This window comes from Tachypleus tridentatus, chromosome 12 (genome assembly GCF_004210375.1).
Source record: "Tachypleus tridentatus isolate NWPU-2018 chromosome 12, ASM421037v1, whole genome shotgun sequence".
NCBI lineage: Eukaryota > Metazoa > Arthropoda > Merostomata > Xiphosura > Limulidae > Tachypleus > Tachypleus tridentatus.
Window position 1 is genome coordinate 91,550,343 of NC_134836.1, and position 27,232 is coordinate 91,577,574.

Here is a 27,232-nt window from a genome sequence, read left to right on the forward strand (position 1 = left end):
GTAATTCAATGCTTTCACACATTAAACAAAAAAAAACTGAAACGTTTAATTTATATAAATGCTTTAAAATAATCTATACATTATTTTTAAAATACTGTACATTATAAGCATCGGTGGTTCAGTGGTAGAATGCTCGCCTGCCACGCGGGCGGCCCGGGTTCGATTCCCGGCCGATGCAGTCGTTTTTTCCTTCAAATAATATAAAAACGTCTTGTTTTAACACCGAGGAAAAAACCTTTGTAGTTGGTTAACAATTGAGGAAATTAATGATATATTTTTACCACACTTTACGGCTAAACAGATTTGAGTTAAAATAACAAATATCTTCATATTTTCTCCAGCATAAATAATCTCTAATTTTCAGCATTTGAAATTTTAATTAGTCTAGTATTTAACCTGTGAACCTGACGTTGTTCGCTCATCTACGTAAAATAATTTCTCAACCCAAACGAGCCGTTTTTGCATATATATTTCTCTACAAGTGGGTTTTCTCGACATCACTGAGTCTAGTATTTAACCTATGAACCTGACGATGATCGAAGAAGGTCGAAACGTTGTTCGCTCTTCTACGTAAAATAATTTCTCAACCCAAACGAGCCGTTTTTTGCATATATATTTCTCTACAAGTGGGTTTTCTCGACATCACTGAGTCTAGTATTTAGTAGGACAAATTATATTAAAGGTGTGATCCGATAAGTTTCAGTAAACGTTTTAAATTATTTAAGTGTTTAATTATAAGAAACCACGAGTACGGCGACTATAACATTTTCATTGTTTATATCTTGTTTCTCCTGTTTACAGGTATGCTTACCTACAGGAGTGTCTGGCTCACTGTGACCTTTGAGATCAGTATTTGTATCTTATATCGGTGGTGCCCTCAAGTGGGCAAAACCACAAGTTTTAATATTTGTTTAGAATCTGTGTAATTTGTATTACGACAATATTATTAAGGCTACCTACCACTACCTCTGATTTTGAACTACTGAACAGAAGAAAGGCCGTCTGTCAGCAGTACCTTCCTCCTACTCACCATCTACGCTTAAGTCAATATTTTGGGTTTTTTGTACAGACTAAAAACCTTTAGCCATTTCTGAACTCCAGAGCTCTATGTATCATGGGGCCAATCCGCCTCTATTATTAAAGGACAATAGGAACTCGTTAGTTCTTTATTTTGTGTCCACTTGTTGACATTGAGTATATTTAAGTACTAACTCTTAACGAGAGTTCTGGATAAAGATGGCACGTCAACCAATGAGAAGTGGTAGTCTTCTGTTTCACTCTTCGGATCTATTTACTCGTCTTTATCAATTGCTTTAAAATTAATTATTATATTTACAAGCGATACTGACCCTTCTACGTCATCAAACTTATCCTCTGCAGCTTAATCGATTATCTTCTGTTTTTATATTTCTCATCAAAACAGTTTTTTCATCTCTATACATTCATCAGTATTTTTCTTATGGTCCTTCTGTGTTATGAATACTACATCTTTGTATTTCATAGAAATCTTGATTCGTTGCTGCATAATGGCTGCTTGGTGTATGTGGCAGCACGTTATCAGCCCATCATGGGTTTCACATATACCGTTTGTTTGTTTAGAATTAAGCACAAAGATACACAATGAGCTATCTGTGCTTTTCCCACCACGGATATCGAAACCCGGTTTTTTGTGGTGTGAGCCTGCAGACATACTGCTGTGCCAGTGGGGGATACACATACAGAGATAAATATTAATAAATATGCATCTCAAGATATCTGGTAGGGGTATTAGAACTTTTAATAAATTAAAGTAGAGAACAACGTTTCGACCTTTTTAGGTCACCTTCAGGTTAACAAAAAATGGCCTAAAAAGGTCTAAACACTATTCTCTATTCTAATAAAAGTTCTAATACCCATACCAGCCACCTTGAGATACATTTTTACTTCAAGTTGATTTCTCTTCATCGCGGATGTTAATAAATATGTTAACATGATATAAGGTCACCCACCCTGTATAGAGTTATAATTTACGTGCATATGTTCGCGCATGGATACCATATCCGTGAAAAAATCCACGAACTGTTCTTGTATTATCTATTAGCGCTAACGATATGCATAATAACAATAAGAGAAAAGTCAAATGTCTGAATCTATTTAAGGCCCGGCATGGCCAAGTGTGTTAAGGCGTTCGACTCGTAATCCGAGGTTCGAATCCCGGTCGCACCAAACATGCTCGCCCTTTCAGCCGTGGGGGCGTTATAATGTTACGGTCAATCCCACTATTCGTTGATAAAAGAGTAGTCCAAGAGCTGGCGGTGGGTGGTAATGACTAGCTGCCTTCCCTCTAGTCTTACACTGCTAAATTAGGGACGGCTAGCGCAGATAGCTCTGGAGTAGCTTCGCGCGAAATACAAAACAAACAAACTGAATCTATTTTTCTAACCCAAATTGTTCAAAGTTCAAAACATTCTGCATCTAAAGAGGAAGAAAGAAACATCTATGTTCACAGAAATAATGTTTTTATTCTTAAATCTAAAATTCTTAGGAGTAGAAACCAGTGCACTTTTTGATTTTGTAACCAAATCTGAAAATTCGACAGAAGACAGTAGACCAGCTATTATTTTAACCTCCACATTATCACATTATTCGTGAAATTTCTTTTTGGTTCGCGGGTTCGAATCCCCGCCACACTAAACATGCTCGCCCTTTCAGCCTCGGGGACGTTATAAGTAACGGTCAATCCCACTCTTCGTTAGTAAAATAGTTAGCGGTGGGTGGTGATGACTAGTTGCCTCCCCTAGTTTTACACTACTAAATTAGGTACGGCTAGCGCAGATAGCCCTAGTGTAACTTTGCGCGAAATTCAAAAAAAAAAACCAAACCAATTTCTTTTTTTTTTTTTTTTGAAAGAAAGATTGTCTGTATAGTGCTATTAGAATTTCAATAAGTTGGCCAAATCGCTTGTCGACAATGCGCTTTGGGCTGAGAATACAATAAACAGAGTTTAGTAGATTAGGTATTCGGGTCACATCTCCTGCTTGTAAAGATCTTCTTTGTTTTATTTAATTGCACCTGTATTTGGATAGCTGAACTGTAGGACGATTTCGATATGAATGAAACTGACCAAGAAAGAAATCGGTGTGTTGGGATGAATAGTTTCATTATATAATTGCAGTGTAATTAGTAGGTTATGAATTTTCATTCACCCCAGTCGTGAATATGAAGACTTACAGCATCAAACTGGTTTTCGATACCCGTGTTAGTCACAGCGCACGAGACCCCATTACGAAGTTCTGTACGTTAAAAACAATGAAACAAACAAAGTATGATGAAAAAAGGGTTGGCAGATATTTCTCGAGATCTTTTTCTCGCTCATCCATTCGTGTTTAGTATTGAATATGTGAAAAAATTACGTCACCTCTTTATTTACTCGCTTGTGTAAATCTCTGAGTCAAGAGGGACAAAATAGAAGAAAAGAACTTTGGATCATTATTTAGATTTTGTTATAATTCTTTTTATTTATTATTCACAGATGTAAACATTGATTTATATCCGTGTTTTATCAATTGTCATTGAGAAAAAATACTGAAAGTCGATGTATATGTATTACAGATACTGGGTGTGGTAGACAGATGAAACATTTGCATGGTGAGTGAACTTCAACCTTTGCCCTTTTAAATTCTTTCTTTTACTTGCGAGAAGAGGAAGCCGATCCTTCATTGAAAGAAAATTGCAGTGATAATAAATATATAAACTCATAGAATAAAACGATATTTATTTTTGATAACTTTAAGTTGAATTGTTTTCAGTGTTTTTTAATAAGAACACAGACAATGAATATGTTATAATGCAGCCCCGCGATTTCACATAGTAATCCGATTTCTTTGGGGGGTGTCTTATTATCAATTTCTGAAACATGGTAATTAAGACGGAGATTTATTTGAAAGAAAAAAAGTTTTTAAAACTGTTTTTCTTATTACAATAGAAAATGAAGGTTTGTGTTTTCTTAGTATGACTATTACCAGACTATCTTGAGAACCAAATGTTGATGTTCTCCTGAAGTTTTATGGATTTGTGTTAAAATATAATTCATGAATCACCTAAACAACTCGGGTCAGATTACTATATCATTGAACAACTCGGGTCAGATTACTATATCACTGAACAACTCGGGTCAGATTACTATATCACTGGGTCAGATTACTATATCACTTATTAACTATGAAACTTTAGTAAGTGGATGATTGGGAGAACAAACCTTATTTATTAATATACAGTAGAAGGCGTAAAACTGGGTCAAGCCTGGCATTTGCTTAGTGTTTAGGATATCCCATTTGCAATCTTATAGTTGCGGGTTCGAACCTTGTCTCCGAACAGGCTTGTCCTTTTAGCTATTGATGCATTATAAAGTGGCGGTTAATCCTTCTATTCCATGGTAAAAGGTAGCCCAACACTAAATGGTGGGTGACGTTGATTAACTGCTTTTCTTCTGGTCTATCAATTCAAAATTAGGAACGGAGTGGTTCTGTGCGATATTCAAAACAAACAAACAAACAAATAAATAGAACCAAATCTTAAGGAAAGGGAACATTTGTCTTACACATTTGAAACATAGCCGTTAAACTGCACTTGTTAATATCTGTCACATGAAAAACCTTGAAATAATTTAATTTGTTCAGGAAAATTGTACTTGTTTATCACGTAACGTAACGCATCCTCACAGACCATAGAAACTCATAGTTAATTACATAGTCGTTACGAGGTTTTTAAGCACGAATGTTTACACCATAGTCCCATCATTTCTTGACCGATTTGAAATTTAATTACAGTTTTGGACTCAGGAGAAAATATCCTTTCCATTGATGTATTGGACCACGCGCAAGGTCTTATAGATTAATTTACTCTAATCACGCCTAAAATAATTTAAAGTGTCGCGACGATTGAGGAGTCTCTCTTGTTTTCAAATTGTTTACCTTTGTGTAAAGTGATAGAACAGAGTACTCAAAATTTGAATACATGCCATGTTTATTGGTTATAACAATTAATATAGAATGTTTATATAATTGGAAAATAATCTGGAAGGAAGAAGATATTAAAAAAAAACATGAGTGTTTGAATAAAAGAACTGAATTACAATACGATTTTGTTACACATTTAGCTACCTACACTAACGTTCCTAATTTTTGACCGCGGCTCAAATAATGACTGAGTTTGTTTTTTTTCAAAGGCATCAGTCCACAGTTCCGTTTCTCGAGATGTAATTACAGCTGCGGCTGTTGAGAATTCCCTCTTGATAACAGCAAATCAGAGGTGAAGTAGCTAGTAAACCTCCCTGTCCCCACTTTGTGGGGATATTTCAGTAAGAGTTGTACAGCACCGTTACTTTATAAAGTCCCCACAGTCCTGAAGTGCAGAGAGCGTTTTTTTTTTCGGTAACGGAACGCCAACTACAAATTCGTAATTGCTGTAGTACGGCACACTAACCACTGGACCAATATTTTTTGGCGTCCAAACTCCTTTAAAGGGCAATTAATAAAAACTAATTATAAAATTCTTTCTCTCTTGATTGGTTTGGTTTGTTTTGAATTTCGCGCTCATCGTCCCTAATTTAGCAGTGTGAGACTAGAGGGAAGGCAGCTAGCTAGTCATCACCACCCACCGCCAATTCTTGAGCTACTCTTTTACCAACGAATAGTGGGATTGAGCTACTCTTTTACCAACGAATAGTGGGATTGATAGTCACAGTATAACGCCCCCATGGCTAAAAGAGCGAACATATTTGGTGTGACTGAGATTCGAACCCGCGACCCTCGGATTACGAGTCGAGTGCCGTAACCACCTGGCCATGCCGGGCCTTCTCTTGATCGAAAGCAAATTTCAGCAGAAAAGCCAACCCAATTTTGAAGACCTGCTTGCATTAATATATTTGTTTTATAAATTCCTCAAACAGTCACTGTGTGATGTGATTCACTACCGAAATTTATAGAAGATTTGAATGTTTTTTCTATTTTATATGACGAAAAGTACTCTGTATTCTGATTTCTTTTCCCCTAATTTAATGTTTGTTTGGCAAGAAACTCTTTAATACGAAAGATAATTATTAGTAAACGTTAAGATTTTAACTTAGACGTTAACGATTCTCAATCATTTATCAAATTAGTCACATTATAATTTCGAGATGCATTTAGAATTCGAGATAGCAAACGTTTCTTTTAAGTTAATCACTTATTTTAATTTCTCCTTTTCAGTTGAAGCTCTGTAATGACTTCGGTGTCACATTTTAATTTAAAATTAACATATTCAAGATCTGATATTTCGCTATGATTATTTTACTCAATGGATACCTTGATGTTAAAACAAAAGTGTAAGTAACTTAGGAAAGCTATCTGTGTTCGAATAAAGAATGAATTTATTGTTAACATCCAACATTTTAAGAACTTTTTTCACTTTTCCTGCACCATTACAAAAAATTACAAATAATTAATCACGTATTTTTAATGTGAATGCTGTTATACACAGTATGAACTTACCAAACGATGTTTCTAAGTAACATTCACGTAAGCCATACAACAGGTATGTAGACAAAGTAAATACTATTTATTTACATTCGCTAAATCATGCAATCAAACAGACGGGATGAGTAAAAAATACGTTAGTAAAAATAGGTATTTATTCCATTATAGATGTGAACTATTACGATTTATCGATAAACCTCGACGTTCTGCTGCAACGTATAACACTTCTATCAGATGAGTGACAGTATAATAATAATAATTACGCGTACGATACCTAATCGTGCACCTATTATGTTTTGGTTTGGTTTGAATTTCGCGCAAAGCTACACGAGGGCTCTCTGCGCTAAGCCATCCCTAATTTTGAAGTGTAAAACTAGAGGGAAGGCAGCTAGTCATCACCACTCACCGCCAACTCTTGGGCTACTTTTTTACCAACGAATAGTGAGATTGAACGTCACATTATAACTCCCCACGGTTGAAAGGGCGAACATGTTTGGTGGGGCGAGGATTCGAACCCGCGACCCTCAGATTACGAGTCGAGTGCCTTAACCACCTGGCCATGCCGGGGCCCGTGGCTAAAATGTGGCAAAAAAATCAAAATTAAGTTACAAGGAAATAACGAATAATAATAATAAGCAATTACTTCTTTACGTAATGATTTTTTAACTGAAGAACGTAGTGCTAAAATAATGTGATTCGAAGATTAATAAATATGTGTATTTCTTATTGCAAAGCCACAGGACGCTATCTGCTGAGCCCACCGAGAGGAATCGAATCCCTGATTTTAACGTTGTATATCTGTAAACGTACTTCTGTACTAGCGGGGAAGCAGATTAATAAGAGTAAGAAACATTATAAAACATATCCCAACGTAAGGATAATATGATTCGAAAAACTTCAGCATCATGTCTATAATATAATTTCCTGAGACTAAAGACAAAAATGTAGGATATAACTGTAAGTGAAATTATAAATAGCATTTTTTTCATGATTTTAAAAGAAATGTTTGTTACAAAGAAGTAATTTAATATCCAGCAACACTGTGAGATCGTATATCAAAAGTGGAAGCTAACAAAGGTTCGAAGTGTGAAAAACAAACTGTTGACAGTTAAGACTAATCGATGAGTAAATCACAGTAAATAGTGATTATTCGCCTTGTTTTGTTGCGTTATGCCTTACAATATTGTAATATTGACTGTATGAACAACATGTAGGCATTTAGGACAGAAGTAACTAGTAAGGAGAGTATGATTGAAGAAACACTTGTTTATAAAATAGTTAATAATAATTCGACGAGAACAAAATATTAAACAACTAAATTATTTAGTAGTGCGATTATCTAACAATATCCAACTTGGCGGTACGAACCAAGAACATCATGGCTACCTTCCGGTGGAATAATGAACAGGTGCATGATAGCTTCTTTGACACACCTGAAACTTTGCTCACCTTTTCAAGTCGAAGGTTGAGACAAGCTTTCAGGTGGGTCAGTGAAGTCAGATCTCCTGAGGTCATTGCTGTTTCACATCTGCTCACGTGATCTGTAAGATTTACTTACTGGGGACATTCACTAAAAATGTTATATAAAGATCTAGCCTCGAAATCTTAGATCTAGAAATTGATTTCTGATTGATAAAAACTGTGTGTGACTCAATAAATTGAAATTCTTCAATCACATTTATAATACGTCCAAGGAGGTATTAGAAGCTGGTTAGCATTAATACTGTGAGTTCATCTTTCCTCACTAGGGACCACAAGTTAGCAAGTACTGATACCATAAATATATCTTTTCGCACTATTTACCAGAAGTTGGTTAACATTAATACCATAAATCCATCTCTCCACACCAAGTAACAAAAGTGGGTTACTATTAATACTATAGATAGAATGATCAGCAGATGTGACATATTTTCTACGAAATATGTACCATTTGTCTTTGTTTTGCATTCTCCTTCACATTTTATTAAAGTAATTTATATAAATGTTTAGCTTTCATCGTAAATGCTAACGCTACAAAATGCACTGAAACCAAGAAAGAATTTCTGATTGCGGTATTAGCATTGTAAAGAAAAAAATCACATAAAGAATGATTTTCGTTTTTGAAATTATTGGACATCGCAGCTTCTTAGCCAACCCGACACACCTGAAACTTTGCTCACCTGTTAAACGTACACAGGTTGAGTCAAAATTTCGGGCGCATAAGGTTGACAGATAATACCTTCATTGAAAGCCTAAGAAAAAAAGGAAGAAAATCATACAAATATATGTTAGAATAGAGGCTTCTATCTAAAACATATGTAAAGAAGAGAGCAAAATCACAAGGACAGTTCATTTAAGTATAAAGTTATTATCAGACCTTGATGATATGATTATTATTTTACAATAAGTCAGCCGCATTGATAATTAATATTTTGTACATCAAGTGTCTAATTTGTTAAAACCTATGATCTTTTCATGAATTTATAGAGATGTAACATATTCAGTAAAATAACTAAACATATAACGTTTCGTTCTAACTTACAATAACTAATTTGTCAGTCACGCACTATTTTGTTTTAGCTGCAGTAAAAGTTTGTGTTTAAATCGGAGCTAGTCTTAATTAAGCAGAGTGGTTCTTAATCCTCGAATCAATCTACTAAAAATATTCATAGTTAAAACCAATTCCAGAAAAACCTTCCTTTGCTATACATTCAGTTTTCTTAAAATCTTACCCAGAATTTCTCTCTCTCTCTCGATTTTTTATGTCTTATTCCTTTCAGAGAACTTCCTTTGAAGGTTCACCAATTTCTGTCTTTTTTCACCCTTGTAAGGAAAACGTAAGGCATATATCGCATGGATTTTCTCTTGGGTATCGTATATTTCACTAGTAAAATTTCTTCGGTGTTTTTTTTTTCTGGAATACAGTAATGAAATATTTTCTATTAGAAAAGAAAAGACAGAGAGAGACCCTGTACGAAAGCTAGTAATAAAAAGATAAGATAGATAACAAATATAAAATAATATGATACTACTATCTATAAAATAAAATAACTGCAATAGGTTCAAATGCGCATGATTAATATGAAAAGAGAGAAACAGAACAATAAGGGAAAAACAATCAAATCACATGACCGACCTAAGAACTGAGGGGAACTGTTTATTTTTTGAATTTCACGCAAAGCTACACGAGGACTATCTGCGCTAGCCGTCCCTAATTTATTAGTATAAGACTAGAGGGAAGGCAGCTAGTCATCACCACCCACTGTCAACTCTTGGGCTACTCTTTTACCAACGAACAGTGGGATTGATCGTCACATTATAACGCCCCCACGGCTGAAGGGGCGAGCATGTTTAGTGAGACGGGAATTCGAACACGCAACCCTCAAATTACAAATCGAATGCCTTAACCCCTCTGGCCATGCCAGGCCCACAGGGAAGGGAACTAATAGAGTTTCTGTAGAAAACACCAGCACGGGTTTAAAATTTACTTTCTTAACCCTTTGTCGACTAGTAGTGACACACATCATATTAAAAATGAAACAAACTTAGTTACAAGTGTTATACTTCTTACCTCTCGCCAGTAATAGCATACTTATTTGTATTTATATATATATATACATATTACAGAACAGTTGTCATAATTTTAATACCTAACAGAAAGAAAGCGTGAAATTACCTCCTTACCTCTGTGGATATTTTAAAACTTTTCGCACGAAAGATAAAAATCTTTGAACATAAAAGACATGAATATAACTAAAGTACAAACTATAATGTGGGGTCATAAAATGAATCTCAATTAATGGTATCTGTCGAAACAGGAGGGTGGGAAGTCTGCCAGCTCATTTGAACATTGCTGGTTAATCCATAATCCTATAGTTCTGTTGATTTATAGTGTGTTTTTTTCGTTTGTTCATGTCTTGATTTCAGTTAGCAAAGTTAATCTAAGTGTCGTATTCTTGTGCTCTGTGTTTCATTTACCTTTTTGGTGAATGTAATTTTATGATCTTTTTTTCTTGTTTCTTAAATCCGTTCAAAGGCTTTCTGTCCGAGTTCTCCATAACCTGGAGCTGACAGACAAGAGGGAAGGCCGCTAATTAAAACCATTGTCGCTAACTTTTGTGTTTTTCTAATATAATAGTAGGACTTAACCACCAACTGTTATAGTGCACCTACAGCCCTAAACTACGAATCACGGCCACACTGTTTTTGCATCATCTTTAGTTTAAGTTTCGTTACAGATTATTCAGTAGGGTTATTTTAATTTTAATTAATTAATCAGTCCTTTTGAAACATAATCACTCGATATTCTTCTTGTATTATAGATTCTAATTATCTTAATAATTCTTAATCAAATATGGTGAATTGTGGTATAATACCAGCTTTTGAATCTGTAACTGCTGCTATTGTTTCAGCTAGGTAACATTTATTACACGGTACAACTTATTGTTTACAAGGTTCAACCAGTTGATAACAACATTGTCGTTTAGAGGCTTGCTGTCGTGTAAGCGTCACATGAGTTGTGATCATGTTCCCTGATTATACAGCACTTGAAAAATTGTGTAGTTCTACTTTAACATATGAAAACAGCCTTAAGCTTTAAATTCCACACACAAACGTAGCCATATGCACATGTACGGGTATTATACAGCAACATTTCACCTGAACGTCTTTTCCTTACTAAATTATATACAAGATCTCAGTTTCTTTTCTTTTTTTTTAATACATTTACTTCAAAGTGAATAACAAACAAACACATAAAAAGCGGGCCTAATGAAACTTCCAGCTTCTGCTTTTCACAATTTTAAAGCAATGTTATAGGTGGAGATTGATAAATGTATCTCTGTTGCTAAACTCTTAGACTTAAGTCGCTCGTGACCATTGTTAATCTACTTTTTTTTTAAATACAAAGCTCAAAAGGTCCTTTTAATATTATATAAAGACCCGCAGATATGCAAGCACAAAGTTTCAGTTTAACTAGGTAGATATCACAATCGGGAACATTGTAGCCTATCATTTTGATTTAACATTTTCAAATGTTTCCAAAGATCAGAAGGGTGAGGACCTGATCTTTGTGTGTTTTATTTTAATAAGGTGACATTAATATTTAAAAGTACTGTATAGGATGCACGTATTTTGTGGTTAGGAGCAAACATTAAACTGCTGACCAAATCAAATCTACTGCGTTTTTCACATTGGGCTTCTTAATAATATCAAGATATACATGGACATTTAACCGTATGTATATTTCGTTTATTTTTCATGCTCATCTACAATATATAGCACCGTACAATATAAGTCCCTACCATAAATCTCTAATGTTGGCGTAATAAAATCATAATTGTTTTTTTTAATTTAGCGTAAAGCTACACGAAGGCTATCTTCGCTAGTCTTCTTAAATTTAGCACTATAAGACTAGCGGGAAAGCAGCTAGTCGTGATTACCCACCGCCCACGCTTGGGTTACTCTTTTACCAACGAATAGGGGGATTGATGGTCGCATTATAACGCTCCCACGGCTGAAGGGGCGAGCATGTTTAGTGAGACGGAAATTCGAACACGCAACCCTCAAATTACGAGTCGAATGCCTTAACCCCCCTGGCCATGCCAGAAAAGAAGCGTGTTTGATTTGACGGAGATTCGAACCCGCGACCCTCAGATTAGAAGTCAGCGCCCTAACCACCTGACCATGAAGTAAAGTGTTTACCCTGCCGCCATAAGATACATGTACATCAATTGCTCTGAAACTTGATGAAGTAATTTGTGTCACTCAATAATTTTTCTCGATCAATCACAAAGATTCTAATGCTCGCAAATTTACAAATAAAACTGTTTGAAGAATATTTCGGAATAGATATGTTTGTTTACGCAAGACTTTTCACGTGAATCGAATAGCGTTACATAAACGCCACAGTTTGAAATGTTTGCAGAGATAAAGAACGAATATAATAAAATCATTGTGAATTTGTTGTAATAAGTACGGTGGACATTTATTTCGACACAGGGAAACGATTGTCATGCTTCTAAAACACGTTTAACTCATTGGAAAACTAATTAAATGTTGAACTACCAAATCAATGATGCTATTAAACTGTCTGATACAAAGTTTAACTTACGTAATCAAACAGTGAATCAATTTGATGTTTATATTTTCCACACTTCTAGCAATCTTTCATCTCTTAAGTTCATGTAATTTCTGACATTCTGATATTTTCTGTACAGTCCATATTATCAAAGTATACATCTGATGAGGTTTTGTTCAGATTCCAAGCTCACTTGACGAGTGCAGTGGGTGGGCATTTCATTAAACAGCGCAAAGTTTAAACATTGTTAAATTCATTATAAGATAACACGAATTTCTGAGAGAAACAGCTTTGTTGAACGCCCAAAGTTTTATTCTTTTGCGTATGATAAACTATTTTTTTGAAACATTTACCTCTCACCAATCACAAGCCGTCTTAGATTTAGTCTCGAAACAAGTTTTTATTTCAGAAATCTGCTATCTTACATCCTGTCTTGTGCTGTATATCATTCCTAAAATGGAACGAACTCTTGAGGTTTCCTTCTATAAAGTAAAGGGCAATTTTATATTCTACTCCATAATGATCTTCATTAATGTTACACATTTCCAGAGATATCAACTACCAGAAATTGTAATGTTTCTTACGTGCTATATATATATGAATATTACAATATACTTTAGCAGTAACCCTCTCAAGAGTACACTTCTGTACTTACAGCGTCCATAACTATTAAACATTCATTTTACGACAAACTATCAACCTGGATCATTAAAAAAAAAAGAAAAGCACTATATTATGTGTAACAATTACGCATATCACCACAGTTTTGAAGTTTAAATGTCCCCCGTTGGTGCAAGGGTAAGTCTACGGATTTAGAATGCTAAAATCAGGGATTCAATTCCCCTCGGAAGATAGCCCGATATGGCTTTGCTATAAGAAAACACACATACACACAAAGTTTAAAATGTTCAAAGGTCAATATAGAGTTCCAAAATTGGATCTCACAATCGCACTTATATTTGGAAGAGTTTTTGTTTGTTGTAAAACGCAAAGCTACATGACAGGTTGTCTGTGTTATCGAAACCTAGTTTTTATCATTATGATTCTTTAGAGTTATCGCCAAAGATAGACCATACTTGTTTAACATACACTATTCTACACGTATGATTCAGGTGTTGATCTACAAATATAATACATAATAGATTTCTATATCTTTTATAAGGCTCGGCATGATCTGATCGTTAAGGCACTCGACTCTCAATCATTTGATTGTGGATTCCATTCTCATTACCAAACAAATCGTCTTTTTAACTTTGGAAGCATTATAATAAGACAGTCAATCCCACCTTTCATTGATGAAGCATAATCCAAGAACTGGTGGTGGTTGATTTTGATTAGCTGCCTTTTCCTTAGTCTAGGAAGGTCGTGCGCAGATAGCCTTAAAAGTGTAAACCAAGAGAAAGAGGTGTTTAATATTGACTAGCTGCCTTTGTCCTAGTTTATCATCTCTAAAATAGAATCGACTAATACAGATAACCCTAAATTAACTCTGATAGAAGTTTAACAAACAAAACACCATCCTGCATATGCTCTTCAACTATTACATAATGGTGAACCTAATTCGCTTTAGAAATAACATTTCAGATTGAAATAATAAACATCTGTCATGTCACATAGTCTGATTGACAAACCTGACGGATTTTTTCTTCATTAAAAAAGTAAATGTTGAAATATATCGCCGAAGAAAATCAAGAAAATAAAACTTCCAATGAACTGTCTTTTATGTGGTATTCAGCTGGTCATTAAGCCTTTTAAGAATTATTAACTTTTTCTAGTTTAGTGTGTGTGTGTGTATGTGTTTTCTTTATAGCAAAGCCATATCGGGCTATCTGCTGAGCCTATCGAGGGGAATCGAGCCCCTGATTTTAGGGTTGTAAACCCGAAGACTTACCGTTGTACTAGCGGGGGACTTTTCTAGTTTGCTGATTCATTAACGAGCGTGTTTCCTTTGTGATACACAGAAATTGTATTAACATGAAACGAAAGTTGGCATTTTTCAACAGCTTTATTTACTTCATGATTTAGGAAAGATGGCTTATGAAGATATTGGACTCTTTCGGCTATTAACTCGTCTTACTGCAAACAAAAATATGTGTAGATTTAACATAAGGCTGCAAAACGGACTATCTACGCTCTTTCCACCGAGGAGAGGCCAGGCATGGCCAGATGGTTAAGGCGCTTGACTTGTAATCTGAAAGTGGTGGGTTCTAATCCCCGTCGCACCAAACATGCTCGTCCTTTCAGCCGTGGGGACGTTATAATGTTACTGTCAATTCCACTATTCGTTGGTAAAAGAGTAGCTCAAGAGTTGGCGGTGGGTAGTGATGACTAGCTGCCTTTCCGCTAGTCTTACACTGCTAAATTATGGACGGCTAGCGCAGATAGCCCTCGAATAGCTTTGCGCGAAATTCAAAAAACAAGCAAACAAATCACACCTTTGATTTTTTTTTCTGTGTTATTAAGAATTTACTATAAGCACTTTGTTTGTATTTTAAGCACAAATCTGCAAAATGAGTTATCTGTTCTCTGCCCACCACGGGTATCGAAATGCAGTTTCTCGCGCTGAAAGTTCGTAGGCATACCGTTGTGCCACTGTGGGGCCCCCCGCTAGTACAGCGGTAAGTCTACGGATTTACAACGCTAAAATCAGGGGTTCTCCCCTCGGTGGGCGCAAATACAAAATACGCCACTGTCGTGGGGCACTTTCAACAGAGCTTTATTTTAATGTGTGAAGGTTGTTACATTTTGAACATAAGTTCCAGACATTTTCATAGGGGTGTCAAGATAGCGTGAAGTTGTGAAGTGAATAAAACATTTCTAAATTCATGTACATATGCTGAATCAATAAACAAAGAATCATATTTCCCATTTTAAAATGCCCCTTCCATCCCTCACAGACGTCCATGGGTATATTCCGTATTAATGCAAAGTTATTATAATCTAAGGATCAGGTTGTTATGTTTTTATGTGTTGAAATGATTGTTTTCTAAGCATAAGCTTACTTCTTTTAAAACTTCATATGTTTTCTGTGTAAGTGACGCTAGCCTCACGAACTTACATGTACGAGACTCATATTTAAGATAATTGTTGAAAGTTAAATATAGGTTGCGGTGAGGTGAAGAATATGATATTGACTTCGTTTTTAGAATATCTGGAAAGTGTTGAAAACTGTTCATCGCGAATGGAGTATTATTTAGTGTAGAATGTAAAAGTCGAATCCTAAGAAGGCTTAACTGGAGAACGCCAAACCATACATTTCAATACTTCATTTTTAACGATGGTTTGAAAATATATTCAAAATATTTAGTTCACAGCATACAAGTTAGTAACACACATTTTATAAAAAAAGGAAACATTTGTTATGATTGGTAGTACGCGATTTTTCGCGAAATCAGAATGACTCGCTTATTCGAAGTTGTGAACATGAACTTTACAGTAATTGTCTTAAACGTGGGTGTCCTGTAGCAGCTTTATATTTCTCTTGTGAGATAATTCACTTGATTAGTTTCCGTAGCCTCTGCACTAGTTTGATGGAAAAGGTTATGCTAGTTTTGAAACGCTTAAGATATCGAACTAACGTGCATACTCGAATATAACCGCCACCTTAATCCTCCATCTTAAGGTTAAAGACAAGTTTACTTCTAGTATAGTTGTTCCAGAACATTAATAAGCGTGTTTGTGCTATTTGTTTTAGAATTTTAGGCTGTTAGCCGTCTCTTATTTGAACATATGATTTACTTAGCTGACTTTTATAACATCTAAGAATTTACATAAGAGATATGGAAGTCTTACATACAACGTATTACCTAATCTTTTAACATTATCATTTAATAAATAACATATTTCATAATTTTTAATGGGGAACATATTTTGTTTGTTGTTTGCTTAGAGCAAAGAAACACGGAGCTATCAGCTATGACAACCACGGGTAATCGAACCCCGGATTTGAACGTTGTAAGTTACTAAACTTACCCCTGTCCCGTTGGGGAATCACATCGTTTTGAATCAATACCGGTTCTCATTTTTGACTTTTGAGAGACAGACTGGACGTGAGGCTGCAGACAGAGGACAAAACGTGAGTTACATACACGTGAGAATTACAGTTACAGTAATATGGTGAAAAGAAATAAAATAATAAATTAGTATATTCCAGTCCTTAAAACAAATAACCCTATAAGCAACGTATACAATTAATTTTATTTGAATTATAATCTGCGAAATAGCTTTCATCACTGACATTGTTTCTAATTTATATCAGAGACGTTTTATCAGAAAATGGTTATTCTATTTGTTTACCAAACTTTTCACTCATATTACAGTAACATACGTGAAACATTAAACTGTTTATCTAATCAAAACAAAAACCAGTAAAATAAGACTTTTATCACTTACTCAGTTTTCCTTGGTTCAAAGAAAAGAGCATGAACTACGAAACGCGTATAACATTTTAAAATGTGTGACTAAGCGATTGGACTTAACATAGTGTTCTAACATAAGTAACATTTTAAATAGCTTGTGTTGAATGGGGACTTAACACAGTACTCTAACATATTCTTAACATCTTATTGGTATTCTTAACATCGTATTCTGAAATAAGTAAAATTTTAAATAGCTTGTGTTAAATAGGAACTTAACATAGTATTCTAACATAAGTAACATTTGAAATAGTTTGTGGTTAATAGGGACTTAACATAGTATTCTAACATAAGTAACATTTGAAATAGTTTGTGTTAAATAGGAACTTAACATAGTATTCTAACATAAGTAACATTTGAAATAGTTTGTGGTTAATGGGGACTTAACATAGTATTCTAACATAAGTAACATTTGAAATAGTTTGTGGTTAATGGGGACTTAACATAGTATTCTAACATAAGTAACATTTGAAATAGTTTGTGGTTAATGGGGACTTAACATAATATTCTAACATAAGTAAAAATGTAAATAGTTTGTGTTGAATGGGGACTTAACATAGTATTCTAAAATAGGTTGTTTTTTAATATTTTCTAGACAAAAATAAATGCAGTACTTCAGCATCTCCTTACTTTCGTTAACATGTTAAACTCAGTTAATAAGGAGGTCAGACAAAGAGAACTACATGCAAATAGGGCTAACAGATAAAGTTAGCAAAAACAAATTATTCCATAGAACAGTAACGTGTGCACAGGTACTAAAGGTATAGGTAAACGAAAGACCCCTACGACAATATCTATTCACTGTTGTAGAAATTCTCACGTATAGATGCAATATTGTAGGTTGGAGTGGAAGTGTATTATAATATTTACATCTACTCTCATTTTAAACTGGTTTCACCAAAACGTGTGGCTTGCAGGTATAGGTTATGTTTCAAAAATAAGTTATCTCCGTTAATTTTGTGAGTCCTAGTTCCATGACGATCCTCGTCTATTATGCAATATACACTTTTGCCTCTATATTATATATCCATCTGTCAAAAAGTAAACTTTTAACTTTGAAGTAGTTAAAATATGTATTAAATTAAGTGCTTTAAATACATTTATTGAATTAAAATATTCTAGAAATAGCTATTGCTATTAAACTGTATTTTCTTTTTAGGCGCGTTTTCAAATAACGTTATAAGTATAGAATATTTCTGCAGTCGTTTGTTCTTCACATCACGATATACTAAAAGGCTTCAAGATATTTTTGTATCCGATGTGAGTATGTCGTTAGCCATATCATCTAGCAATGGTTGGTTAGTTTGAATAACTGAAGTTACAAGAGACCCTTTGTGCTACACTGTTATGAAATAACTCCAGTCACGTTATTTCACGATAATCAATGAGTTTCCTCGTTTTTGGCTATACGTGCATAGTTACTCAAGGACTGTAAATCTGCGGTAACTTTCTCTAATCTTGAAATGACAAATTAGGGGGAAGGCGTCCAGCCAACAGAACTCACCACTAGCTCTTGACATTACCCTTATAACTACTAACGGACAGGGAGTACAGAGTGAGGTTTCTTTTATGTGGTAAAAGAACGAAACAATTATAAGGCCATGTTAAGTCAAGCTAACTTTAGGGGCATGCATAGCCACACTAATCATAAGATTATGCCTGGCCACGCTAACTACTGGACCATGTCTGGTCATTCTAGCTACAGGGTTATGCTTGGCCTATAAAATTATGCTCGGCCCTCGATAATGGGAAAAAGTTGACCATGACAAAGACAAAAATAACGTGTCAGTTATATCTTGCTACTCTTAAGAATACTGACAATAAATATTTGCAATGGCTTTCTTCTTTTCTCCTATGAAAGTCTTCATCCTATGTTAGTTCATCTTGCATCTTTATATTATGCTTAACTTACTTATTCCACAGTTCTGGAGCTTGCAGTACCAAACTTGGCGGGGCCTGGCATAGCCTTGGGGTTAGGACGCTTAACTCGTAAATTTTCAAGTCGCAAATTCCAATCTCGTCGCCGAACAGCGGGATAAATTAACGGTTATTCTTGATAACAAGAAACCCACTTGAAATAAAAAATGTATCTCAGAACGGCTGGTATGGGTATTAACACTTTTAATGATAAGCAGAGAACAACGTTTCGACCTTCCTAGTTCATCTTCAGGTTAACAAACTACAAATTAACGGTTAATTCCAACACTTTATTAGAGTTGAAATGTATGGCGTTGACTAGTTGCTTTCTCTTACTAGTCTATAACTTCTAAATTAGGAACGGCTAGTACAGATTGTTTGTTTTGTTTTTTGGAATTTCGCACAAAGCTACTCGAGGGCTATCTGTGCTAGCCGTCCCTAATTTAGCAGTGTAAGACTAGAAGGAAGGCAGCTAGTCATCACCACCCACCGCCAACTCTTGGGCTACTCTTTTACCAACGAAAAGTGGGATTGACCGTCACATTATAACGCCCCCACGGCTGGGAGGGCGAGCATGTTTAGCGCGACCCTCGGATTACGAGTGGCGCGCCTTACGCGCTTGGCCATGCCGGGCCATGGCTAGTACAGATTGCCTTCGAGTAGCTTTGTTCGAAATTCATCAAACAAATAAACGAAATAAACTTTTCGACTAAGGTCTCGCCCTCCTGAGGTAGCTATAGAAGTAACTGGAACAGTGGAGGAACTCGATTGTACCATGGTCTTTTATGAATGAAGCGGAGCGCGGGAATCTCATGCTAATAACGACAACAGATAAAGTAATAGTGTGCTTAGAAATGAATATTTAGACAGAGCTTAGATCATAGAAAAGGGAAGCAACCTTTTTTGATCTAATAGACATAGCGAAGACAAACACACAGAGACGAACAATTCTGTTATTAGTGTTGATTACTACTGGCAAATGTATGATTTATTTTCTGTGATGATCGTTGGTTATCCCTGTGTTCCCTCAAGAAAAAGTTAAGTAACGCCTGTATAATAGAGACAAACCGTTACTTGATGAGAATAAATAGGCAACTAAATTTATAAGATGACGAAATTCCATGTTAAAGCCAGTGCACTACTGATCTAGGATACAGCAAGTATAAAGCCACGATAAAGCTATTGCGCTACTGGCCCAAGACATAGGAAATATAAAGCCACGATAAAGGGAGTGCGCTACTGGCCCAAGATACAGGAAATATAAAGCCACGTTAAAGCTAGTGCGCTACTGCCCTAGGATACAGAAAATATAAAACAGAGAATCAGTTTTGCCATCATTTGTGCTAAATATCTGTACTAAAAGAGTCTAATTAAAAGTGTGGAATGGAAATTGTTTTTCTTGAATAAAACAAAGTTAAGGACTCACACAGCTAAAAACCAGGTTTCGATACCCGTGGTGGGCAGAGCACAGACAGCCTATTATGTAACTTTGTGCTTAATTCCAAGTAATCAGTCAATCAGTTAATAAAACAAAGACGATATTATTCTTATCTAATTTAACAAAAACTAAGCATGTGCTTTAGAATATATAAAGCATAGCGTATGTATAAAACACACCAAAAGTAATATATACATATAAACCATATCAAGCGTAATATATAGAGAAAAAATATAAAGTAATATATATATATATATGGCGAGGTGATTAAGGGCTCAACTAGTAACCTGATGGTCGTGGGTTCGAATCCCCATCGTACCAAACATGGTCGCCCTTTCAGCCGTCGGGGCATTATCGTGACGGCCAATTCCACTATTCGTTGGTAAAAGAGTAGCTCAAGAGTTTTGGGTGGTTATGACTAGCTGCCTTTCCTCTAGTCTTACACTGATAAATTAGGGACGGCTAGTGCAGATAGCCCTCGAGTAGTTTTGCGCGAAATTCAAAACAAACAAACACTAGCATGATTTAGCGATTGTAATGAAGAGCATTTGCCTTTCATGGCAGAAAACATTTGTCTAAATTAAGAATCCTCAGTGACATGAACATTGCGTGGCAACTTATTTGTAGAAAGTAAAACATTTTATAATTTTATATCCAAAATGTCAGTTTTAGAGAAAGGTATTTATTGGACAATTTTTTTTTCCCCTTTCAGGAATGTTTCCGTCTTTCGTCAATTTAAATTCTCAAAAGTGAAAAAGAACAGAAAGGTGCGAAAGAGAAACCAATCAGAAGGAGATAGAATATTTTGATTGTAGCGAAGGATTGCATCAAACTAAACTACAGCGATAACCATTTGTTTTAGACAAAATGACAGAGTTGTCCATTCATTCATACTCATCAGGCACAGAAACCATTTTGGCTACGGTCAACTCAAACTAGACGTCCAGTGTTCACAGTAATCATCTCTTAGTGCAAATGAAGGCTAATGCGGCCATTTGAATGCTTGGGAGTTATCAGGAATGAAGGGCAGAAATTGGAGTCAGCAGTGCGAGAGCAATTTGTGTGATGGGTTTACTGAGCCTCATTTTGGATTGGTGCGCGTAACTATAGCTATTGAGGGCTATAAAATTTTGTCCAAGGCAAAATCTGTCTTAAAAGTTGCATTTCAGCACGATGCGCTATCTTCGTGACTGCACAGAGTTCAGTCAATATTTTACGACAGTCTTTAAGCACACTAATAGTCAGAGCTCTGATAAAACTTTCGTAGAACTAGAAACATAAGCGCTACATAGACAAAGTTGCGATGAAACCAAACACCAAAAGAACTTGCTATCCCAGAAGGTCTCCCTGTATTCCATATAGTACGAACACTACTTAACAAGTTACAACAAATTACAAATCTATATAAGAAAGAAAATACCTATATAACACGGAAAATTTTGTTTTTTTATAACACTGATACATTTTGTAAAAGCACTTAAACTGTAATTCGAGGGTCGCAGTTTCGAATCCCCGTCACACCAAATATGCTCGCCTTTTCAGCCGTGGGGGTGTTATAATGTGATGGTCAATCCAACTATTCGTTGGTAAAAGAGTAGCCCAAGAGTTGGCGGTGGGTGGTGATGACTAGCTATCTTCCCTCTTGTCTTACACTGCCAAATTAGAGACGGCTAGCGCAGATAGCCCTCGTGTTGCTTTGCGCGAAATTCAAAATAAACAAACAGGCATTTTGTAAAAGTATTTAAAGAGAAGATGTAATATACTATACAATTTATTGATATGGTAATATATTACAAAATTTACTGGAATAGTAAGGTATTATAAAATTTACTGACATAGTAATATGCTGTAAAATTTACTGACATAGTAATGTGCTATAAAATTTACTGACATAGTAGTGTGCTGTAAAATTTACTGACACAGTAATATGCTATAACATTTACTGACACAGTGATATGCTATAAAATTTACTGACATAGTAATATGCTATAACATTTACTGATATAGTATATTAGTAAACAACTCTATTAAAAAGATCTGCGCAACATGAAAATTCAATAATTTTCATTTCTTAGTCTTTACAAGTGTTGAACACAGACATTAAGTCATTATTTAAAAAAAACAAGGTATTTTATTGCAGCATTAAAATACCTCAAAATTGTGAAACCCATTGTTTAGTGATTAAAAGACAAGAACTGAATTTAAGTATTTGGTTAATAGCTAGGATAAGTTTACTATCGTTACGGTATTAATGTCGTATGCCATTGTTACTTTTGTATCATCCACTCGACTATACAAATACACATAAAAGATATTCTGAGTTGTTAAGGTAATCATGTACATGATATGGTAGTTAATAATCACACACCTTTTACAAAATCCACTTGAAAAATATGAGAGCTCACCCATCAAAATTTGTCTTTCTTATCCAGCCACAGAAAGGATGCTATTTTGCCACCTAACGCCAGTGTGACGAACAGTCAGGTCACTCCCATGTGTTTGGCTTGCCTAAAATTTGAAATACTATTAATATCATGACGAACTTTGGTCTGCTTCTTGGCAATAGTTTTGAATTCAGGCTTAAGGCATTTCTGGAAACAGCTAATGACTTATTTACGCGCTTAAATTATTCTAATTAAAACCTCCTGTTTACTGCTAGTTTATAAATCGTACCTCATTAATAGAAAATATTCGCACGATCTTAAAACAACAAAGCTATCAATACTTTATACTATATAAAATAATAAAAGTACGTTATAATTGCAAGATATCCTTTAGAGGACACTGCTGTGGACATTTAATATCCTTTAGAGGACACTGCTGTGGACATTTAATTAATTTTAAGGAATTCTGTCATCATATTTGGACAACATATTCGTGAATTATTTAAAAAGAAAAGTGTGTGTGTGTTTTTTCGTATAGCAAAGCCACAAAGGGCTATCTGCTCAGCCCACCGAGGGGAATCGAACCCCTGATTTTAGCGTTGTAAATCCGGAGGCATACCGCTGTACTAGCGGGGGGCCAAAAGAAAAGAGAAAAAGGGTATGTTTATTTAAGATAATCTCTTAACAGTAAGTTATGTATTTTAAACACGTTTTTCAAAAAATCTGTCAAAGGTACTACATTGCTGTACATTACAATGAACATGACTGAATTATTTGTGCGTTTCTTTATTATTGAGCACAAAGTTAGACAAACGGCTGAATGTGCTCTGACCAGCACGGGTATCGAAACGAGATTTCTACTGTTGTAAGTATGCAGACATAGCGCTGTGCCACTGGGAGGACTATTCGTTGCAAAAGAGTAGCTAAAAAGTTGGCCATGGGTGATGTTAACTAGCTGTAGTTCCTCTAATTCATCACTTCGAAATTACGTGGGCTTAATTAAAATTCATCCCTGAAGCTGAATTTTACGTTTCCTTAGTTCTTCAGACCCGGCATGGCCAGGTGTATAGGGCGCTCGAATCGTAACCTGACGGCCACGAGTTCGAATCTCTGTCAGACCAAACATGCCATGGGAGTGTTATAATGTTGCGATCAATCCCACTATTCGTTAGTAAAAAAGAACGTGTTTTTCTTTCACTAAGTTTGTTTTAATTTAGTTATTTCAAAATATACACTTACAGTTTATTGAGTTCTAATTAATTTTATTCATTAGATACGCTATATGCAAAAATATTCGAGTGAAATTTATTTAGAACAACCGATAAATAGTGAACATGTGAGAAAAAATGTCTTACTTTTATCGTACTGAAATTTTTTACTTCACTAATTTCTAAAACTTCACCTAGGTAGTAGCTTAGCCGTTTGAAATATTGATGCATTTATTACTTAGCAAAGAAAAATTCATGCCATTAAAAATTGAAGAGGTCAAACTAAAAATAAAATTACTATTTTCAAATAGTCCAAGTAGACACTACAGCTTATATCCTTACATATACAGACGCTAAATAATATCCTATTCAAACGATTTGTATGTCCAAAAACAACGTCCGTGGTGCCATAATGAACATATTCGATCACAGTAAATTTCCAACTACTAGACATGTTTGAAAGACAATTATTTGAAAAACTACATTCTTAAATGACGTAGAACAATAAGGCCCAACACTTTGAGAAAGGAAGCATATACGCTAGAGTGTTTAAGACAGTAAAAGGTGGTTATAGTGCATTTCAACTCAATTCGGAGCAACTCCCTCTTTCGAAGAATGGAGGGTTTAGTTACAGAAAAGAATCATCCAACCAAAGGTACATTCACAGTTTGAAGCTAATCATATATCCTTGGTTTAAAGTAAAAGAGAGAACAGAAGGAAAATTTTCACAAACATTCAGTAATAGCCCTAAAGTATGGCCGATTTTTGTGCGAAAGATGACCAAAGAAACAGTAATCATAGAGAAGTTCCATGATGCTATTCCACTGGACTTTGGACATCTTAAACGCATTTTAAATTGTCAATGCCTACGTTCAGTAAAACGTTCCATAAATGCCTATCAAAAAGTGCGGTCTAATATTGATCTGGCTGTACGTCGTATAAACATTTTACAGTACAAACTTTGCTATTGAAAGGATATTTGGTAATACTGATAATCAGACAGAACATAATAAAAAGTAGTTTCATGAACTCTGAAACAAACTTCTAATAAAGTTCAAATAAACCTTAGGAATAATATGAACAAACATGAAGTGGTATACTTTGTATTCTTCATTTATTCAACTTCACATCCTTAAGGAATCATCTTATATGACTACTTCGGAATCTTTGATATCTCAGAAATGAAAAAAGGATTGACATATACTCTATAGCTTTTAGTAAGTCCTTTTGTGTCTCTTACGTCTTTCCAATATAATATAGTGAATTAATGAATCAACTTCTACCAGTGTTAAACACTTCTGATCCACAGTTAGTTTTCGACACCTGGTGAGAATTTAAAACATTCTTTATGATTTATTTAATGAGGTCAGTTAGCTAAAACAAACTGACTGGAAGTATTTAATCTCAAATCCACACATTAAAAAACCACATACACACAATATTATACAATGGCCAAAATCCAATGAAAGCTAGTTGGAATCATTGCTATTAGCAATATTATTGTTAATAGTCTTACTACTAGGTTTTAATAGTTTTTGAAATATTTTAAGTATTATAATGATTAATATTTAACGAAACTAAGTAGAAAGAAGAATGGGGAAGTCATTACTTACATACACATAAAATGCCAGTCATTTGCTACAGATCTACGTAGTTGGCTGATATACAAACATAAAGATTATACTTTATACAGGGCTGATACAAAATACGTTTGAGTATAGGTGGAAGGAGGCCCATACAATAAACAGATTTTCCAGTTCGTACCAAGTGTGTAAAACAGATGCGGAACATAAGGTATAAAAATATGAACAACGGTGGCGCTGGAAGACGACCTTGAAACCGCCCATAGTTACCTAGTTACCACGCGATTGACGTCATTATAAAATGTTAAATGAGTGAATTTGATGTTATAACTTATTCTTTCACATATCCATTAGTAGAATTTCTACACACATCCAACGATAGCAGTTATTTGGGCCAAAAATTATATTCAAAATTACATAAAGAGAATCACAAAAATCATATTTCATTCTGCTGTCTGTTATGCTCCAACATCGTCTGAAGTCGTCACTTGGAGGAAGGGGGGAGCGCATTGAACATTTGACTCGACTTGTATTGATTATACACCTGTAACAAATTGCCAAGCTATAACTTATATAGTTCTCATAACACCTCTACGCTTATATACAACTTAATTTTATGTCGGCCCTGTACTTACAAGCAGTCTTGCATTTGCAGTGAGAAACACCGTACAACACAGCCTGACAGAAGTTTCGTGTGTTTTCTTATAGCAAAGCCAAATCGGGCGACTTGCTGAGTCTACAGAGGGGACCCAAACCCCTGATTTTTGCGTTGTAAATCCGCAGGTGGGGACAGAAGCTGCAAAAACTAAACATTCAAATAAAACAAATCAGTTGCCTGTTTAAAATATTAAAGATTTTTTATCATTGTATCCCTAGACATTTCTTTCGGGTTAAATGAAAAGATAACGGAACTTCTACATGATACAATTTGATATACCATAGACAATTCTAAAAATTAAAAAAAATCTTGACAATAGTAAAGATACTGAGATTGGAGATTAGATCACAAACGTAATTAGATCGTTTAGTTTTGTTTTGGTTTGCATTTCGCGCAAAGCTATACGAGAGCTATCTGCGCTAACCGTCCCTAATTTAGCAGTGTAAGACTAGAGGGAAGACAGCTAGTCATCACTACCCACGTTAGTACTCTAAATCTGTCACGTTAGTTTTTTTTTAATTCTTTGTGTAAAGGAGTGGTTTTTAATTAAGTATTAGGCCCGGCATGGCCAGGTGGTTAAGGCACTCGATTCGTAATCCGAGGGTCACGAGCTCGAATCCCCATCACACCAAAGATGCTCACCCTTTCAGCTGTGGGGGCGTTATAAAGTGACGGTCAATCCCACTATTCGTTGGTAAAAGAGTAGCCCAAGAGTTGGCGGTGGGTAGTGATGACTAGCTGCCTTCTTTCTAGTCTTACACTGCTAAATTAGGGACGGCTAGCGCAGATAGCCCTTGTGTAGCTTTGCGCAAAATTAAAAAAGCAAACTAATTAAGTATTAACAATTTTAATTGGTAATTCATTTACTAGGTTTTGATTTAGTCATTTTAGAGAAAAGGAATATGTAAATATACAAAGAACCCCGTGTTTGTTTTTGTTTTAATTCTGACATCTTATACACCCCATCGTGAAACTTGAATATTTTTTGCCACAAAATGTGATTGTATTTTACATTTCTGACAAAACTGCAAAACCAATCTTTCCAAATAGAAAACAACCATTCAGTGGCATCTGTCA

General features: G+C 35.1%; 1 protein-coding gene and 1 non-coding gene across 2 annotated transcripts in view; one reads left to right on the forward strand and one right to left on the reverse strand.

The window, feature by feature from the left end:
- Positions 1-107: 107 nt before the first annotated feature.
- Positions 108-178, forward strand: TRNAG-GCC (transfer RNA glycine (anticodon GCC)). The gene has a single exon. It is a non-coding gene; the product is annotated as a tRNA-Gly (tRNA).
- Positions 179-16,524: 16,346 nt separating this feature from the next.
- Positions 16,525-27,232, reverse strand: part of LOC143233988 (uncharacterized) — an 86,228-nt gene continuing 75,520 nt past the window's right edge. Inside the window, exons 6-7 of the mRNA XM_076470953.1 lie at positions 22,728-22,830; positions 16,525-16,607 (exon numbers count right to left, since the gene is read on the reverse strand). The gene's annotated coding sequence lies outside the window, so the exon portion shown is untranslated. The remainder of the gene's footprint in view (positions 16,608-22,727; positions 22,831-27,232) is intronic.